This window comes from Bufo bufo, chromosome 5 (assembly GCF_905171765.1).
Source record: "Bufo bufo chromosome 5, aBufBuf1.1, whole genome shotgun sequence".
NCBI lineage: Eukaryota > Metazoa > Chordata > Amphibia > Anura > Bufonidae > Bufo > Bufo bufo.
In genome coordinates, this window is record NC_053393.1 from 204319973 (window position 1) to 204341705 (window position 21733).

The 21733-nt window shown below is 45.9% G+C and overlaps 1 pseudogene; it reads right to left on the minus strand.

Annotated features, from left to right (window-relative positions):
* Nucleotides 1-1313: 1313 nt before the first annotated feature.
* Nucleotides 1314-2512, minus strand: LOC121002469 (annotated as a pseudogene).
* Nucleotides 2513-21733: the final 19221 nt, after the last annotated feature.

Consider the following 21733-nt stretch of genomic DNA (forward strand, 5'->3'; position numbering starts at 1 on the left):
CCCTAAAACTACTGGGTGTCCAAACTTGAAACGTGGCATGAACTGGTGCTCTACACCTTAGAGGTGCTGGCCTGCTCTGATGCCAGCGTTTTGTCTGAGTGGGTTTTCGGGTTTTTAGTGCTGCTGGTGGCATTATAACAGATAAGCGTATCCGCCTGTCAACTGAAAATGCTGACAAGTTGACTCTTATAAAAATGAACAAGGCCTGGATTGACCATGACTTCTCGACTCCACCAGAGGAAAGCTGATGAACATAAAGGCACTTTAAATGTGTTGTTTATAATGTACTGTAGACACTGTATTCCCATGCACCCCTTCCACCACAAGCAAGGGTATTTTTTTCACCTTTTTTTCGGTCTGCGCATGCGCAGACCAGAAGGACGGATCGGCTTTTAGGCTAGTCTTCAGTTTTTTGGGCCGGAGATAAAACCGTAGCATGCTTCTTCCTGTCGGCGGCGATCGCGCAGGCCGCAGGCGGTACTGTGCCTGCGCGAGTTTTCCGGCCGCCGACAGGAAGAAGGACGGGGCATTTCTAGAAGGTAGACTATGACATGTGGAGGGGGGCGGAACCGTTTGCCGGGCTGTGGGAGGTTATTTCAGAATCAGGAGGCGTTCTTGGGCACTGCAGGGGAGCGTCACTGGGCACCGGAGAGGGTAAAAAACGCTCCCCTGGGCACCTTGGACCCTCATTAGCATATCATAAAAAGCGCTTTTATATCAAAAGGGCAAAACGAAATCAAGTAAAAAGAAGACTGCTGGAAATAAGGTACTTTAGTGAACATAGCGATGGTGACAGCTTAAAATGGTAAAAGCAGGTGACAGATTCCCTTTAATAACTAGTTCAACCTCCTTTGGCAGCAATAACTTCAACCAAACTTCTCCTGTAGTTGCCGATCAGACGTGCACAACGGTCAGGAGTAATTCTTGAACAGTATTGCTAATGCCAACTAAAAAAAGGAGTGGATTCAAAACAGAGATGATTTTGTACCCACTCCTGCTTTTGGCTACCAAATCACAAGCCAATTTATCAAACAGGACATTAACACAAATAAAATACAACACAGAAGGGGCAAAACCACAAGATTTAAAAGAGAAACTGGAAAAAAAAAGTGCTTCATCAACAAGAATTGATTGACGACAAGTGTCGGGGTGACCACGATGGTAAAGCATATTGATCATAAATTGTATGGGGTTATGGGTGATAACTGGAGGACAGTCCAGCAAACACACCGACTCCAGCTCATTCCTACAGTGCAGGATACACAATCACAGCTGGAAGGTAACTGGTCGGTACAGGCAACACCCAAAAATCTTCATAAATAAGCCTTAGTATGTTCAAGTCTCACAGCAGCTGTAACAGAATGGTAAGAAGCGGTATAACATGTAGTAAGCACTGCAGGGATCATGTCTAAGACATATAAGATGTCCGAGGGGTCCCCGAACATTGTGGACAAGGTCCGAGATGAGAGTCGTCCATGTGTTCTATACTGGATGCTACTGATGGCCAGCTCCGTGATGATTTCCAGCAATCGGATTAGGTAGTCCTTACCGAGGTATTTCACTTGTCCTTCACAATACGCTGATGCCACAGATGCTTTCACCTTGATGAGCTGGGTTTCTGATAAGTGGATTCTAAAGTGTAAGAACTGCAAGTAAAGACATTGCAATAAATAGTCCACTTCCTCCAACATGACCTCATCCTTTGATTTATGAATATCATTCCATAAAGTCTTGAAGTCCTCTGCATGGATGGCATAAGAAATGTCTATGTGAGGTTCAACGGGCACAGAGAAAACAAGCTCTGTGGCCGACACTGATCCAGAAATGTCATACCCAGCCCACATCGCTGCTAGCCACGTAAGATCCTGAGAACTGATCACCAGCTTATCGAAAAAACAGTCAAAGTTTCTTTGGAACCATGTCCCTACGATAGCCGTGAGCACCTCGGAGCCGTTATACAGGAACAGCAGGAGGCAAGTATATGTCTTTGGTAATACCTCTAATAGATCGTCCTCTGTGTACATCCTGCAGAACCAACCTGTCCACACAATCCAGTCCTCTGTGATTGTCTTGGTGAGTGGAGGCTTGGATGAAATCTGTATGAGCACAGCCAGTGGATCTCTGTTCTTTTCTTTGAGTCCAGGTAAACAGGAAAATTTGGCTTTTAGGTTCAGCTCTGAGCCCACTTAAATAGCAAGACCCTTCTGCTTCTCGGCAGCTATGTGGGCAGACAGGTGCTTGGAATACTCTTTCAGTCTGGTGTATGAGAAATTATACATCAGTGTCACTCTGTACAGAGTCTATTGTTTTTGAAGGAGAAAAGCACCCTGTGCCAGATCAAGAGTTTCCTCCAAAGGGGTGCACAGCGGGATTTTTCTTTTAGACAAGCTTCGCAATGCAGACCGTCGACCTGCAGAGGTCAAGCTTCCGGCCTCGGGCTGTGAAAATGACTGTTCCTTCGTGCCGATGACCTACTTCTGGGGGTAAGCACCCCATCAGTTGGTCTTTGCATATCCTTGCAATAAATGATGTTTCCGTTCACTGACTTGTAAACAAACATCTTGACAGACAAATGTATCAAACTCTGCCGACATCTTTGTAGGCGCCACGTCTCCACTCCCCTGGCCAGCCAGATTTACCAGCATCTGTTCCAGGACATGAAGCATTCGAATGACATCGTTCATCCCGTAGTCCTGGCGACTGACAAATAACGTGGCCTCCTCAAAGGGCCTGAGCAAACGGGAGGTGTCACGCATGAGCTGCCACTGGTTGACATTGAAGTTACACAAGGGACTACTCCTGTCCGCTTAGATCATCAAGAAATCGTTGATTGCCTTTATCTGTTCGTATAATTGGGTGGAATTCCAACGAGTGGAAATGTCGCATATCAGCCTATGTTGGGGATGCCGTTCTGCTGCTGCAGGTCAAGGAGGGTGTGCTTTGCGGTGTATGAGTGGCTGAAGTGCATGCAAAGTTTCCTGGCCATTTTTAGGATGTCTTGCAGATAGGTGGAAGATGTCAGGAATAGAGTTGAGCGAACACCTGGATGTTCGGGTTCGAGAAGTTCGGCCGAACTTCCCGGAAATGTTCGGGTTCGGGATCCGAACTCGACCCGAACTTCGTCCCGAACCCCATTGAAATCAATGGGGACCCGAACTTTTCGGCACTAAAAAGGCTGTAAAACAGCCCAGGAAAGGGCTAGAGGGCTGCAAAAGGCAGGAAAATGTAGGTAAATCCCCTGCAAACAAATGTAGATAGGGAAATTAATAAAAATAAAAATAAAATAAATAAAAATTAACCAATATCAATTGGAGAGAGGTCCCATAGCAGAGAATCAGGCTTCATGTCATAGCAGAGAATCATGCTTCATGTCACCCACCACTGGAACAGGCCATTGTCAGATATTTTTAGGCCCTGGCACCCAGACAGAGGAGAGAGGTCCCATAGCAGAGAATCAGGCTTCATGTCATAGTAGAGAATCATGCTTCATGTCACCCACCACTGGAACAGGCCATTGTCAGATATTTTTAGGCCCCGGCACCCAGACAAAGGAGAGAGGTCCCATAGCAGAGAATGGTTAAGGGGAGGAAGTTATAAATGTCTAATCTGCACAAGGGATGGACAGGTCCTGTGGGATCCATGCCTGGTTCATTTTTATAAACGTCAGCTTGTCCACATTGGCTGTAGACAGGCGGCTGCGTTTGTCTGTAATGACGCCCCCTGCCGTGCTGAATACACGTTCAGACAAAACACTGGCCGCCGGGCAGGCCAGCACCTCCAAGGCATAAAAGGCTAGCTCTGGCCACGTGGACAATTTGGAGACCCAGAAGTTGAATGGGGCCGAACCATCAGTCAGTACGTGGAGGGGTGTGCACACGTACTGTTCCACCATGTTAGTAAAATGTTGCCTCCTGCTAACACGTTCTGTATCAGGTGGTGGTGCAGTTAGCTATGGCGTGTTGACAAAACTTTTCCACATCTCTGCCATGCTAACCCTGCCCTCAGAGAGGCTGGCCATGACACAGCTGCGTTGGCGACCTCTTGCTCCTCCTCTGCCTTCGCCTTGGGCTTCCACTTGTTCCCCTGTGACATTTGGGAATGCTCTCAGTAGTGCGTCTACCAACGTGCACTTGTACTCGCGCATCTTCCTATCACGCTCCATTGCAGGAAGTAAGGTGGGCACATTGTCTTTGTACCGGGGATCCAGCAGGGTGGCAACCCAGTAGTCCGCACACGTTAAAATGTGGGCAACTCTGCTGTCGTTGCGCAGGCACTGCAGCATGTAGTCGCTCATGTGTGCCAGGCTGCCCAGAGGTAAGGACAAGCTGTCCTCTGTGGGAGGCGTATCGTCATCATCCTCCGTTTCCCCCCAGCCACTTACCAGTGATGGCCCGAGCTGCGTTGGGTGCCACCCCGCTGTGAACATGCTTCATCCTCATCCTCCTCCACCTCCTCCTCATCCTCGTCCTCCTCGTCCTCCAGTAGTGGGCCCTGTCTGGCCACATTTGTACCTGGCCTCTGCTGTTGCAAAAAACCTCCCTCTGAGTCACTTCTAAGAGACTGGCCTGAAAGTGCTAAAAATGACCCCTCTTCCTCCTCCTCCTGGGCCACCTCCTCTTCCATCATCGCCCTAAGTGTTTTCTCAAGGAGACATAGAAGTGGTATTGTAACGCTGATAACGGCGTCATCGCCACTGGCCATGTTGGTGGAGTACTCGAAACAGCGCAACAGGGCACACATGTCTCGCATGGAGGACCAGTCATTGGTGGTGAAGTGGTGCTGTTCCGCAGTGCGACTGACCCGTGCGTGCTGCAGCTGAAACTCCAATATGGCCTGCTGCTGCTCGCACAGTCTGTCCAGCATGTGCAAGGTGGAGTTCCACCTGGTGGGCACGTCGCATATGAGGCGGTGAGCGGGAAGGCCGAAGTTACGCTGTAGCACAGACAGGCGAGCAGCGGTAGGATGTGAACGCCGGAAGCGCGCACAGACGGAGCGCACTTTATGCAGCAGCTCTGACATGTCGGGGTAGTTGTGAATGACCTTCTGCACCACCAAATTCAGCACATGCGCCAGGCAAGGGATGTGCATCAAACCGGCTAGTCCCAGAGCTGCGACGAGATTTCGCCCATTATCGCACACCACCAGGCGGGCTTGAGGCTCACTGGCAGCAACCACTCGTCGGTCTGTTGTTCAATACCCCACCACAACTCCTGCGCGGTGTGGGGCCTGTCCCCCAAACATATGAGTTTCAGAATGGCCTGCTGACGTTTACCCCGGGCTGTGCTGAAGTTGGTGGTGAAGGTGTGTGGCTGACTGGATGAGCAGGTGGAAGAAGAGGAGGAGGAAGCCGAGTAGGAGGCTACAGGAGGCAAAGAATGTTGCCCTGCGATCCTTGGCAGCGGAAGGACGTGCGCCAAACTGCTCTCCGCCTGGGGCCCAGCCGCCACTACATTTACCCAGTGTGCAGTTAGGGAGATATAGCGTCCCTGGCCGTGCTTACTGGTCCACGTATCTGTGGTTAGGTGGACCTTGCCACAGATGGCGTTACGCAGCGCACACTTGATTTTATCGGATACTTGGTTGTGCAGGGAAGGGACGGCTCTCCTGGAGAAGTAGTGGCGGATGGGAACAACATACTGTGGGACAGCAAGCGCCATGAGCTGTTTGAAGCTGTCTGTGTCCACCAGCCTGAATGACAGCATTTCATAGGCCAGTAGTTTAGAAATGCTGGCATTCAGGGCCAGGGATCGAGTGTGGCTAGGTGGGAATTTACACTTTCTCTCAAATGTTTGTGAGATGGAGAGCTGAACGCTGCCGTGTGACATGGTTGAGATGCTTGGTGACGGAGGTGGTGGTGTTGGTGCTACATTCTATGTTTGCTGGGCGGCAGGTGCCAACGTTCCTCCAGAGGCGGAGGAAGAGGCCGAGGCAGCAGCAGAAGAGGTAGCAGGGGGAGCCTGAGTGACTTCCTTGTTTTTAAGGTGTTTACTCCACTGCAGTTCATGCTTTGCATGCAGGTGCCTGGTCATGCAGGTTGTGCTAAGGTTCAGAACGTTAATGCCTCGCTTCAGGCTCTGATGGCACAGCGTGCAAACCACTCGGCTCTTGTCGTCAGCACATTGTTTGAAGAAATGCCACGCCAGGGAACTCCTTGAAGCTGCCTTTGGGGTGCTCGGTCCCAGATGGCGGTGGCCAGTAGCAGGCGGACTCTCTTGGCGGCGGGTGTTCTGCTTTTGCCCACTGCTCCCTCTTTTGCTACGCTGTTGGCTCGGTCTCACCACTGCCTCTTCCTCCGAACTGTGAAAGTCAGTGGCACGACCTTCATTCCATGTGGGGTCTAGGACCTCATCGTCCCCTGCATCGTCTTCCACCCAGTCTTCCTCCCTGATCTCCTGTTCAGTCTGCACACTGCAAAAAGACGCAGCAGTTGGCACCTGTGTTTCATCATCAGAGACGTGCTGAGGTGGTATTCCCATGTCCTCATCATCAGGAAACATTAGTGGTTGTGCGTCAGTGCATTCTATGTCTTCCACCGCTGGGGAAGGGCTAGGTGGATGCCCTTGGGAAACTCTGCCAGCAGAGTCTTCAAACAGCATAAGAGACTGCTGCATAAGTTGAGGCTCAGACAGTTTCCCTGATATGCACGGGGGTGATGTGACAGACTGATGGGCTTGGTTTTCAGGCGCCATCTGTGCGCTTTCTGCAGATGACTGGGTGGGAGATAATGTGAATGTGCTGGATCCACTGTCGGACACTCAATTGACTAATGCCTGTGCCTGCTCAGGCCTTACCATCCTTAGAACGGCATTGGGCCCCACCAAATATCGCTGTAAATTCTGGCGTCTACTGGGACCTGAGGTAGTTGGTACACTAGGACGTGTGGCTGTGGCAGAACGGCCACGTCCTCTCCCAGCACCAGAGGGTCCACTAACACCACCACGACCATGTCCGCGTCCGCGTCCCTTACTAGATGTTTTCATCATTGTTACCGTTCACCACAATAAGAAAAAAATTATTTGGCCCAATGTATTGAATTCAAATTCAGGCCTTTTTTTACAGGCACCTAACACTATCTGGCTATCTATTTAGGTACCGTATTACACTAATACAGGCACAGCAGTAACCACAGATTTAGCTGAATATAAATTGTAGGCCTAATATTTAGGCGGTGGATGACAGGTATATGTTTACGGACAGAATTAGACTTGTAGATGCACTGTAGCGTTTGAAGTTATTGAGAATGACCCTATCCGCACCTTCAATCTAATATACCCTTTTATGGATAGATTTAAACTTGGCCTGATACAGCAGAAACCACTGATTTGGGGAATTGCTAAGTTGGGAATTGTATTTCAACCCAGAACAAAAACTGTGCTTTGGCGGACACTAAATAAATTTGCCAGGCACAGCAGTAACCACAGATTTAGCTGAATATAAATTGTAGGCCTAGTATTTAGGCGGTGGATGACAGGTATACGTTTACGGACAGAATTAGAATTGGAGATGCACAGTAGCGTTTGAAGTTATTGAGAATGACCCTATCCGCACCTTCAATCTAATATACCCTTTTATGGATAGATTTAAACTTAGCCTGATACAGCAGAAACCACTGATTTAGGGAATTGCTAAGTTGGGAATTGTATTTCAACCCAGAAAAAAATATATCCTTTGCCAGACAGCAGACAGTATTGCAATTGGCTAGCCACAGCTGAAACACCAGATTTAGGGTACTGCTATTTTGGCAATTGTATAATTTCACCCCTCAATAAAATAGCAAGCACAGCCAAGCCCTTGATGTAGGATATAGCAACAAAAAAAAACACACTATTGATGGTTAAATTACTTGGTGGCAGCTTGTGCTGGCGCACCACAAGACACAAAATGGCCGCCGATCACCCCAGAAAAAAGTGACTGAAAAACGCTCTGGGCAGCCTTAAAACAGAGAGCAATTGAATAGCAGAGGTTGTATGATACACAGCTGTATATCGATCAATTCATTAAGTAAATCCCTGCCTAATCTGGCCCTAACAGCAGCAGCTGCATCCTATCCCTACACTGATCAGAGCAGAGTGACGTGCGGCGCTACGTGACTCCAGCTTAAATAGAGGCTGGGTCACATGCTGCACTGGCCAATCACAGCCATGCCAATAGTAGGCATGGCTGTGATGTCCTCTTGGGGCATGTAGTATGACGCTTGTTGATTGGCTGCTTTGCAGCCTTTCAAATAGCGCCAAGAAAGCGCCGAACACCGAACCCAGACTTGTTCGGGTTCGGGTCCATGTCACGAACACCCCAAAATTCGGTACGAACCCGACTATACAGTTTGGGTTCGCTCATCCCTAGTCAGGAACCGGTTGACAACCAGATTGAACATGTGTGCCATCAGGGCGCATGGCTCAGCCCTCCTTGATGCAGCGCCAGCACCATGTTCTTCCTGTTGTTGGTCACCATGGTTTTGATTTTCAGTTGTCGCAGAGAAAGCCAGGATTCGATTTCTTGCTGAAGGACACGGAGCAGTTCCTCCCCTGTGTGACTCCATTTGCCCAGGGAAACCAGGTGCAGAACAGTGTGAGAATGATGAGAGGGGTCGCACATGGCTTGCATACACTACATGCCTCCAACATAATTCTTGGATCTCTACATGAAAATAATGTATTTGGTTTAAATCGCTCTAGGGGCATAGTTGGAGACAATGTGCCAGATTTATCATTACTCTGACAGCTCACTCCACTTTCACATATGGCTAAAGTCAGTTTTAGCCAAGTCAGATTTATGATCGGCCCTTTAAGACTGTGATAAATGTGGTTTGACGGTAGCAGTTTATCCGTCAGTAAGCAGCTTTACAAAAGTCGCACGTTTTTACGAAAAAGTCGCACGTTTTTACGAAAAAGTCGCATGTTCTATTAAAAAGTGTCAAAAGATAAGCATGGTCCTCACTGGAGTGAAATTGCGCATCACAGGGCTGGTTGGCTGCTGATTGGCTACATGCATGGCATTATGGGTGATCCCACCTTTCTAGAGTTCCTTTCTCCATGTCCTCACACATGCAGCAGCCATTTTAGGAAAAAATGTGATTCGTTACCACGAAGCGCGAGGAAATTCGGCTTTGGTGCGAATCAAATTTTTCCTGAAATTCGGAACGAATTCCACTTTGTCAGCTTCGATTCGCTCATCTCTAATTATAACAGCAAATGTAGCACTGTTCATTTTGTTGATTCTTAACTGTGCCTCCTCACTGTTCCATCCTAGGAGACCTACCTCTATATTGAATATGTACCTTGAAGAATCTGGCAATGACATACAATGCAACACTTTCTTATCAATATATTTTGACAAATATTGCCCTTGTATCAATTAGATCATATTTATCATATGTATAATTTTTGCTGTTTCGTGCCACGATGACAAATTATGTTTTGCTTAATTAAGTTTTTTTCCTTAACCCCTTCACGACTGCAATACGTCTATATACGTGATAGCTGCACATACCCCGTGCAGCTACCACGTGTATAGACGGCATTGCAGTTCTTTAATCCAAGCTCTGCAAAGCGCTTGGATTAAAGCTTCTGCCCCTGTCCTGCTGCTGTCACGGACAGCATACAGTCCAGTAATGCTGGCAAGGGACCAATCAGAGTGGTCCCTTGCCAGCAATCAATCCGATTGGTTAGTCTGTGCAGACTAACCAATCGGATCGCCGCAGTGTTAAAATGCCGGTTTCAGGCTCTGATCTGCGCTCTGCAGATCAGAGCTTGAAATCGGGTAGTGTCCTGAAGCCCCCGATCTGTGCCCGCTTCTTGTGTGCCTTCAACCCCCCACCACCACCGTGAGCCCTGCCTCTGCCATTGGTCCCCGCCCCCCCATCCATGTATCCTGCCCCTGATGCGGTCCGCCCCCTCCCCGCCCAATACATTCATCCTGCCCCGATCTGTAATTTCTGAATGCTGGCCGTATCCCCCCCCTTTTCCAGTGCTGCCCCCTGCCCCCGATGCGGTCCCCCTGCTGTGTGTGATGACGGCGGCTCCATTCCTGAGCCGCCGCCATCAGCAGCGACTGTCAGCTCTTTGCTGACACTCTGCTGTAACCCCATAGATGCCGCGGCAGAGGCATCCATGGGGTTAATAGAGGGAGGGGGCTCCCTCTCTCCACCATTGGGGCTACTGCGCTGCGATTGCAGCGCCCGATGGTTGCCATGGCAAATGGACGCTTTGCAAAGGCGTCCGGTTGCCATGGCAAAGGCATCCGGTGCTGCCATCTACAGGTCATCTGGTAGTATTATACTTTGGAATGCAAGAGCATTGCAAAGTATAGTACAACCATCAGCCCCACTGGATCTTCAAGATCCAAGAGGGAACTGATAAAAAAAAAATTGAAAATAATAAAAGTAAAAATAAATAAATAAATAAAAATGTAAATTTAAAAAAAAAATTGCCTTTTCCTATAAAAAAAAAAACAAAAAAAAAAAAAACCACACATATTAGGTATCACCACGTCTGTAACGACCATCTATATAAATATATCACATAATCAACCCCGTCCAATAAACACCATAAAAAATAAAAACTGTTTAAAAAAAATGCCATTTTTGTCACCTTACATCACAAAAAGTGCAACACGAAGCGATCAAAAAGGCGTATACACCCCAAAATAGTACCAATCAAACCGTTACCTCATCCCGCAAAAAATGAGCCCATATTTAAGACAATCGCCCAAAAAATAAAAAAGCTATGGCTCTCAGACTATGGAGACACTAAAACATAATTTTTTTGGTTTCAGAAATGCTATTATTGTGTAAAACTTAAATAAATAAAAAAAAAGTATACATATTGGGTATTGCCATGTCCGTAACAATCTGCTCTATAAAACTGTCACATGATCTAACTCCTCAGATGAACGCTGTAAAAAATAAAAAAAAACTGTTCCAAAACAGCCAATTTTTTGGTCACCTTGCCCCATAAAGTGTAATCATGAATGATCAAAAAATCATATGTACCCAAAAATGGTACCAATAAAAACCTCAATTCTTTCTGCAAAAAATGAGCCCTTGCACAAGACGATCGGTAGAAAAATAAAAAACATATGGTGTTCAGAAAATAGACACACAAAAACATAATTTCTTTTTCAAAAATGCCTTATTATGTAAAACTGAAACAAACAAACAAAAAAAGTAGACATATTTGATATCACTGCGTCCGTAACAACCTGCTCTATAAAAATAGCACATGATTTACCATGTCGGATGAATCTTGTAAAAAATGTAAGATGACCAAACGGTGCCAAAACAGCAATTTTTTGTTAACTTGCCTCACAAAAAACGTAATATAGAGCAATTAAAAATCATATGTACCCCAAAATAGTACCACTAAAACTGTCACCTTATCCCCTTAGTTTCCAAAATAGGGTCACTTTTTGGAAGTTTCTACTGTAGGGGTGAATCAGGGGGGCTTTAAATGGGACATGGTGTCTAAAACCAGTCCAGCAAAATCTTCCAAAAACCATGTGGAGTTCTTTTCCTTCTGTGTCCTGCCGTGCGCCCTTACATCAGTTTCCGACCACATGTGGGGTGTTTCTGTAAACCGCAGAATCAGAGTAATAAATATTGAGTTTTGTTTGGCTGTTAACCCTCAATGTGTTAATGAAAAAAATGGAATAAAATGGAAAATCTACCAAAAAAGTGAAATTTAGAAATGTCATCGCCATTTTCCTTTAATTCTTGTGGAACACCTAAAGGGTTATCAAAGTTTGTAAAATCAGTTTTGAGTAACTTGAGGGGTGTAGTTTCTACAATGGGGTCATTTATTGGGGGTTTCCACTATGTAAGCCCCACAAAGTGACTTCAGACCTGAGCTGGTCCTTAAAAAGTGGGTTTTGGAAATTTTCTTAAACATTTTAAGAATTGCTTCTAAATTCTAAGCCTTGTAACGTCCTAAAAAAATAAAATAACATTTCCAAAATGATGCCAACATAAAGTGTACATATGGGGAATGTTAAGTAATAAATATTTTATGAGGTATCACTTTCTGTTTTAGAAGCAGAGAAATTGGAATTTTAAAAATTGCAAATTTTTTTATTTTTTTAGTAAATTTGGGATTTTTTCATAAATAAAGGTGATATACAGTACAGACCAAAAGTTTGGACACACCTTCTCATTCAAGAGTTTTTTTTATTTTCATGACTATGATGGCATCAAAACTATGAATTAACACATGTGGAATTATATACATAACAAACAAGTGTGAAACAACTGAAAATATGTCATATTCTAGGTTCTTCAAAGTAGCCACCTTTTGCTTTGATTACTGCTTTGCACACTCTTGGCATTCTCTTGATGAGCTTCAAGAGGTAGTCCCCTGAAATGGTCTTCCAACAGTCTTGAAGGAGTTCCCAGAGATGCTTAGCACTTGTTGCCCTTTTGCCTTCACTCTGCGGTCCAGCTCCGCCCAAACCATCTCGATTGGGTTCAGGTCCGGTGACTGTGGAGGCCAGGTCATCTGGCGCAGCACCCCATCACTCTCCTTCATGGTCAAATAGCCCTTACTTTCAAAGTTTTCCCAATTTTTCAGCTGACTGACTGACCTTCATTTCTTAAAGTAATGATGGCCGCTCGTTTTTCTTTACTTAGCTGCTTTTTTCTTGCCATAATACAAATTCTAACAGTCTATTCAGTAGGACTATCAGCTGTGTATCCACCTGACTTCTCCTCAACGCAACTGATGGTCCCAACCCCATTTATAAGGAAAGAAATCCCACTTATTAAACCTAACAGGGCACACCTGTGAAGTGAAAACCATTTCAGGGGACTACCTCTTGAAGCTCAACAAGAGAATGCCAAGAGTGTGCAAAGCAGTAATCAAAGCAAAAGGTGGCTACTTTGAAGAACCTAGAATATGACATATTTTCAGTTGTTTCACACTTGTTTGTTATGTATATAATTCCACATGTGTTAATTCATAGCTTTGATGCCTTCAGTGTGAATCTACAATTTTCATAGTCTTGAAAATAAAGAAAACTCTTTGAATGAGAAGGTGTGTCCAAACTTTTGGTCTGTACTGTATATTGACTCAAATTTATGACTTGCAATAGAAAGACCAGCACTCCGTAATTCCAATAATGAAGAAAAGCTTTCTTTATTCGTCACCCATATGTGACGCGCGTTTCGACACCAATCTGTGTCTTTGTCAAAGTACAGGTGATAACAGCTGTTATCACCTGTACTTTGACAAAGACACAGATTGGTGTTGAAACCCGCGTCACATATGGGTGACGAATAAAGAAAGCTTTTCTTCATTATTGGAATTACGGAGTGCTGGTCTTTCTATTGCAAGTATCCGAGGTATCTACCTATTGACCGTGCACCTGGACCCCGACTGAAGCGCAGTGCCGCCCATTTGCTTCTAATTTCAAATTTATGACTGTCATGAAGTACAATGTGTCACCAGAAAACAATCTCAGAATGGCTTGGATAAGTAAAAGCGTTCCAAAGCTATTACCACATAAAGTGACGCAAGTCAGATTTGTAAATTTTGACCTGGACACTGGGGCATCAATGACCTTTGGTCATGAAAGGGTTAATCATGTTATTCGTGAAGATTCCCTGTTTAGTCTTATGATGTATCATATGTTCAGCCCTGCCATAATGTTGATTCACCTGGTTGTCACAGGTGAACTATAGCATACACCCCCTGGGCAGGATGCTTGAACCCCTTGTTATATTACAAATTTTATCTTCTTTCACTATTGTATACATCACTTTTTTTTATTGCTCTTCAATTGATTATTTTCCGTCTATGTATATTACAGTACACTGAAAAAGGCCTTTTGGCCGAAAACGTTCAGATGGATCTGTCTACTGGAATACTCACTTTGATAAAAGAATACAAAAGCAGCACTGTGGAAAACAGGAGTCTTCTTTTATTATTTAGTTTGGCTTGAAAACCTTATCCTGCGATCCACGATACCAAAATTGGTGTGCGACCTAACCTTATAGAATATAATCAGGGACAAACCAAGGTCAGGGCAGGCAGAGTTTGTGCAATCCAAGGTCAGTTCATGTGTCAGAGCAGGCAGCTCAGGATGTGTACAGAGATCAGGCAGAGGTCAGTTTAGATAATAAAGGGTGAAATCCAGAGTCATGCAGAAATCATTACATGGAAGAGTGAACATGACTAGTAGCCCACCTTTGCAGGAAACTAGAGAACTAGAACCTTTGGTTCAGGCCCATTTCCATACAGTAAAGTGCCTTAAAATACCCTAAGGTAGCTAGCCACTGGCTGGGGAGACCTAGGATGCGCATATTCTAGCCCTTGAAGAGCTGGAGAGAGTGCATGCCCCTAAGGCTAAAGAGAGGCAGAGCTGGCAAGAAGTAGCAATAAGAAGGCTGCATCCTGTGTGAAGTGGTGGAGCAGTACTATGGAGAACTGGAACATGCAGGAGGTTGCCTGTGCGCCTGCAATGCGAGGACTACTGTGCAGAGGACCAGGTTAGCGTTCAGGCGGCTGTGTCCACCAGTTGGACTGAGGTTGTGGTGGACATGGCTGGTATAACACCGCAAGCTGAAGTGGCATAAGCACTTTAGAGTTAAAGATCATAAAGAGAGCCGCGAGTTGGGCATCCCGGTGGAGATCCTTGACGATGTCCATCTTCTTTACAATTTGGACACAGCACCTGCTGATTCAGAGGGGAGAGGTCCCTTCACAAACCTTAAGAGGAAGAGTACCAAAATGCCCCCAATGGGCGAGATTTCATGTATCGATGTCTTTATTAAACAAACCGTAGCTGAACTCGGCTCTCTCGAATCCACCACTACTCGGTTCAATTGCAGCAGAGAAGAAAGGGATATCATCAGTTCACTTGAGGGTGACAAAAATATAGTTATTAAACCTCCCGACAAAGGGGGAAACATTGTCCTCATGGATTCTTTAGCATACAAATTGATGTGCTTGGCCATCCTGAATGACAAAGAGGGCTATGAAACCCTACAGAGCAACCCAACGCCGAGATTCCAGGGCGAACTATGTGCGATACTTGCTAGTGCCAAAACTGCCCAACTTATTAATGGAGATGAATTTGAATTTATGTATCCCCCTCATCCGGTGACAGCAACATTTTACTGTCTTCCAAAAGTCCACAAGGACACCATACCAATGAGGGGACGCCCCATCGTGTCAGGAGTGGGCAGTCTTTCACAAAATGTGGGCATCTATGTCGACCGCCTTCTTAGCCCATTTGTGCAAGCACTGCCCTCCTACATTAGAGACACGGGGGATCTTCTTACAAAACTGGAACACATCTGCATAGAACCTGATTGGCTCTTGGCGTCGATTGACGTCGAGGCACTATACTCCTCCTTCCCCCACGACAAGGGCCTGGGGGCTGCCGCACAATTCCTTAAAGCAAGGGGATGCCAGCATTCGGCACATAGCAACTTCGTCCTGGAACTCCTGCAATTTGTCTTAACTAGGAATTTTTTCCTTTTTGATGGCCGCATGTACCACCAGCTCAGGGGCACGGCGATGGGCAGTTCCTGCGCACCGTCGTATGCCAACCTGCTCCTGGGCTGGTGGGAGGAGACGGTGGTGTTTGGTGACATACCTTGCGGACTTACTGGACATGTTGCCCTTTGGTCCCGCTACATAGATGACATATTCATTCTGTGGAGCGGGACCGAAGGGCAGTTTGATAGCTTCGTCCAGGAGTTGAACACTAATTCCATTGGACTGAAGTTCACCTCGTCCATCATGAGGGACAATCTCCCCTTCCTAGACATTACTGTTTCTAGGGACGATGTGGGCGGGTTAAAAACAACGATATATCGTAAACCAACGGCAACGAACTCACTACTGAGGTGGGACAGTTGCCACCCCGCGCCACTGAAACGTGGAATCCCCTTTGGTCAGTACATTTGTCTGCGCAACTGCTCTGAACACAGAGAATTTAAACAACAGGCATCCATCATGGGAGCTAGGTTTTTAGAACGGGGCTACCCAGACAGAATACTGAAACAAGCATACCAAAAGGCCATAGCACGTAGTAGAACCACTCTCCTATATCCCACCACACGCCCTAGTACAGCTCCAACAAAAACAATAAGGATAATCGGCACCTTTGACTCGGCTGCGACCCAAGTGAAAGGTATTCTGGGACGCAATTGGGAGACGCTCTTGATGGACCCGGACCTAGCCGAAATCCTGGGCCCACACCCCTCAGTAACATTCAGAAGGGGGGTCAACCTAAGGGACAAATTAGTACACAGCCATTTCAGTCCCACGGTGACCCAAGGGACATGGCTGGACAGAAGTACTATGGGTTGTTACAAATGTGGCCACTGCAGTTTTTGTGAATGGCTGGTAAAGGGCAAATCTTTTGCGACGAACCCTCCGGATAATGCCTACACGATCAAACAGTTTATCAACTGCCGCAGCGTAGGGGTTTTATACCTACTTAGCTGCGAGTGTGGCCAACGCTATGTGGGCAAAACCCGGAGGGAACTGCGTAAAAGGATGGGCGAGCACCTAGGAGATATCCGTAACGGAAGGGACACGCCGGTAGCTAGGCATGTCATTTCGGTACATGGTGGCCGCACATCTGCCATCAAGTTTATGGGTATCGAACGTGTGAATAAACCATCTCGAGGGGGGGATTGGGACAGACGGATCCTCCAGCGTGAATGCTGGTGGATTTACAAACTCAATACATCCCACCCCCATGGTTTAAATGAACAACTACACTTTGGATGCTATATATAAACCTCTTATCATTGTGCCAGTCATGAGGAATTTCACTTATGAGTTGGGCTGCGTCAACCATGTGCAGTTTCATTCATAGTGCTTTTTTTATCTCTCTGTAGACTGCAACATTATGTTCTCCTGTTTAGCCGCTTGTCTCTTTCCCCCTCCAGACTAGGTGGTTTGTTAGCCCACCAAAATGTCCTATCTGTCATATACATTGAGGGGTTTATCTCTCCCCCTCTGGGGATGAGCTGTGTAGTAGCCACCCGGTTTATAATTTAATTCTCCGGGTTTAGCTCCACCCCCCCAATCTGCAGCTAGTGCTGCAAGCGGCGCTTCACTCTGAGGTGGTTCGAGGACCTTTGGCCACTCCCCCAACCTTAGTTGCGCCCATCGGGCGGCCCGGTAGGCATGACGATGCTGTCGCGTCACAACAGATGCCTCCCTCTCGGCTTTGCTCGTTATCGCCATGTCTCTGGACGCATGCGCCCTGCGGGAACGCCGCACCCCCGTCTGGCCCGATCATGTGACTTGATCCGGTCACGTGGGGCGGCGTCATACATGGTGCAGGCGCACTGACCGGCGTCTCCCCTTTCTTCCATTTAAATACAGTGCGCTTTTGCATACATGCTAGGCGTGCTATATAGACGGACGACGTGGTGCACCTCCATGCCGCCAACTCTGGATATCGGATGTCACCGCTCCAGCAGTTATGTGAGTACCTACTCGCACCCACCACCATGTGGGCAGTATGGGTACCTGGACCTAGATATTTATTTGCATTGTCTCTATCTATGCTGACCTGCATTCCCTGGACTTTATGTGGCTGTCATGGCCCATAAACAGGTAGGAACAAGAGTTAGGGACCACTCAAATGAGACGACCTTGACGCGGTGAGTGGCTTATTACGCTTTGGCCAAAATGTACACCAATGTCTCATCCAGCATGGAGGGCAGAGTGCTGGATGTAGTGTGCGATCACATTTGCATTTTCCGTTTGTCTCTATCTATTTTTTTCCATAGGTACACTACTGTGCATGCCTCACACTGCCAATGATCCTTTTTTGATGTGGAGTATATCACTTTTTTCTTCAAACAAATACCCCCATTTATTTGCTACACTGTGATACCCAATACAGTGGCATTAATTAGATCGGCAGGAGTTTCAATAATAAGCCCCTTGTCCCCTGATGACTTATTGGGGCCTTTTGGTTTATGAGTTTACTTAGGATATGTGACACTAAAGAAACGCGTCGGGACACGCTTACATATCGATAGACACGCACTTATTGTGCTTATTTCCAATACTTATGGTCCTTTGAGACCTTACTAATCTAGTATCTTTACCGGCCTTGTTATATATCATCCTGTCCCTAGCTACCCTTTGTTAGGGTTACCTAGGGTTTCCACAACAGGGCAAGGTTCCGGACGGGGCCACCCCTTGCGGGGCACGGACCCCGTGATAGGTCACTAGGGCTAGGCTAGGTCAAGCAGGGAGGTACTAGGGTTAGTTTCTCGTTTGAGGCTACTCTCGTACCCAGCCGTCTGGACACCTTGGATGTCTTATTTCATCCACCTATGGACATCTGACGGAGCACCTACCCACGCTCTGTGACCTCCTCCTGCATTTACCCATTCCATATGGTTATTCAAGTGAGGCTCTCTTAAGAACTGGTAAGACCGTTCCACTTCTTAATTATCTGATTCCCTACTATCTCATACACTATAGATACTAGGAATCATACGGTTCCTCCACTATAGGCCTGTGTATTTGTTCATAGACCTAGGGAGGTTGGCACCTGGATCGGTGCGCAGCGTTTTATACGCGGCACAACCCTCCAGGGGTCTCGTCTGTCTTTTCGTATGTGTGTTTTTTTGTTTGTAAGGGGTCTTTTACTCCCGTGTGAGAATAGACATATTAAAAGTTAAATTTTAAATTGTTACTGCTCCCCTTCATTTCATCTGGTATAACACCCAGTTTATCCAACGTCTGTCGGAAAAAGTAAAAAAAGTGGAACAAGTGCTTTTAAATATGGCGCTCATTTTAAACACCATAATTCTTAATGCATTTACAACACAGAAGTGGCAAAAATACATTGATACATTTCCACTATATTATAAAACTCTACAAGGGGGAGACCGGTGGATAGGAATTTATACAGTTACTATTGACTGTGATGGAAGCTGTAAAAGCTGAAATATAATAAAATGATTAACAAATATCTTCAATACAATTTTTTAAGTGTTAGTGCCAACTATTTTAATATACAGTACAGACCAAAAGTTTGGACACACCTTCTCATTCAAAGAGTTTTCTTTATTTTCATGACTATGCAAATTGTAGATTCACATTGAAGGCATCAAAACTATGAATTAACACATGTGGAATTATATACATAACAAACAAGTCCGAAACAACTGAAAATATGTCATATTCTAGGTTCTTCAAAGTAACCACCTTTTGCTTTGATTACTGCTTTGCACACTCTTGGCATTCTCTTGATGAGCTTCAATAGGTAGTCCCCTGAAATGGTTTTCACTTCACAGGTGTGCCCTGTCAGGTTTAATAAGTGGGATTTCTTGCCTTATAAATGGGGTTGGGACCATCAGTTGCGTTGAGGAGAAGTCAGGTGGATACACAGCTGATAGTCCTAATGAATAGACTGTTAGCTGCTTTTTTCTTGTCATAATACAAATTCTAAGTAAAGAAAAACGATTGGCCATCATTACTTTAAGAAATGAAGGTCAGTCAGTCAGCCGAAAAATTGGGAAAACTTTGAAAGTAAGGGCTATTTGACCATGAAGGAGAGTGATGGGGTGCTGCGCCAGATGACCTGGCCTCCACAGTCACCGGACCTGAACCCAATCAAGATGGTTTGGGGTGAGCTGGACCGCAGAGTGAAGGCAAAAGGGCCAACAAGTGCTAAGCATCTCTGGGAACTCCTTCAAGACTGTTGGAAGACCATTTCAGGGGACTACCTCTTGAAGCTCATCAAGAGAATGCCAAGAGTGTGCAAAGCAGTAATCAAAGCAAAAGGTGGCTACTTTGAAGAACCTACAATATGACATATTTTCAGTTGTTTCACACTTGTTTGTTATGTATATAATTCCACATGTGTTAATTCATAGTTTTGATGCCTTCATAGTCATGAAAATAAAGAAAACTCTTTGAATGAGAAGGTGTGTCCAAACTTTTGGTCTGTACTGTACCTATCCATGGCTTATTCAAACAGTCAGTGTTTAGTCAGTGGTTTCCATCAGTGATTGTGACTAGAGTTGAGCGAACACCTGGATGTTCGGGTTCGAGAAGTTCGGCCGAACTTCCCGGAAATGTTCGGGTTCGGGATCCGAACCCGACCCGAACTTCGTCCCGAACCCGAACCCCATTGAAGTCAATGGGGACCCGAACTTTTCGGCACTAAAAAGGCTGTAAAACAGCCCAGGAAAGAGCTAGAGGGCTGCAAAAGGCAGCAACATGTAGGTAAATCCCCTGCAAACAAATGTGGATAGGGAAATGAATTAAAATAAAAAGGGGGCGTGGCCGGATGCCGAGAGGAGAGGACGCATAGTGTGGGAGCTCCGGCTGTGGAGCCTCGATAACGGCTCAAAGCGGCATATTTACAGCAAATATATTTCATACTTACCTACCCCAGGACAGCCCTCGATACAGTAGTCCTGCCGATGATGACCAGGGGACGGAAGAAGGGATCGCAGCCTCAGAAGATGACGGCGTTTTTTCACCCAGCTCCTGGGTCTTCACAAGATGGCGCCGGTTCCCGCCACACAGAGGGAGAGCCCTGTCCATCCTCAGCAGCGGCACCCATCCAGCGATCTTCTGGATCTCCCTCATCAACAGGATCCGGTTCTCCACCACCACAGGAACCTAAAAAACAAAAAAGGGTGAGTGAGCAACAGCCATATAGCCCTCCCCTTAATACTTACCCTGCTTCACCAGGCATAGATCCTGGGCTAACAGTTACCACAATGCAGGACATGCTGGCAGATCTAAAAAGATCCATACATGGTGACTTTAAAGAGACAATCTCTGTTATTCATGCAGATATAGTCGCTATAGGGGAAAGAACAGCACATTTGGAAGAGAAAATGGAGGAATTTGTCACAGCACATAACTCGCTAGTAGATAATCATAATGCGGTTGAAGATGACATAGCCACCATGAAACTTAAAATTGCTGATCTGGAGGATCGCTCCAGAAGAAACAACATAAGATTCAGAAGCATCCCTGAAAGTGTTCTGGACTCTCAGTTACAAGATTTTATTGCGGATCTTATAGTGTCATATTTACCAGACACCCCAGGGTCAGAGCTAATCATAGACCGGGTACACCGGGTCCCTAAACCCAAAGCTTTACCAGCCTCTATTCCCAGAGATGTACTAGCTAGAATCCATTTATACCATCTAAAGGATTCCTTGATGAGAGAAGCCCAAAAAAAGAGGCCGGACATTTCTGAAAGATTTTGTAATGTGCTTCTGTTCACCGACCTCTCACCAGCAACGCTGTGTAGAAGACGTGAATTTCAAATGTACACCAAAGCACTAAGGGATAACAATATCCCTTATAAATGGGGCTTCCCTGTTAAGCTGATTGTAAGATATCAAAACTCATCAACTGTACTAGTCTCTCCTCAGGAAGCGTCAAATGCCTTTGCCAAATGGAACATCAACGTGCCACCAGAGGGCGCCAAAGACAAAGACAAAGACAAAGCAATGAACTCTCCACCTTACAGGCCTTCCTCGGATAGAAGTCACCTGAACCTGACTCCAGAATGGTCTAAAGTAGGAAGAAATCCTCCATGATTTCTATTCTGGACAATATCTATATTAAATTAAGTATACTTTCATGTTATACTATTTTTGCGGGGCTCCACACCCGTTGCTTTAACTCTCAGAACACATATTCCATCTCTGTGTTCACATTCTCTAATCCACTGTTTACCTAACGTCTCCTATACTAAGTGAGATACATCACAATTTGTGGTCATTGTTAGA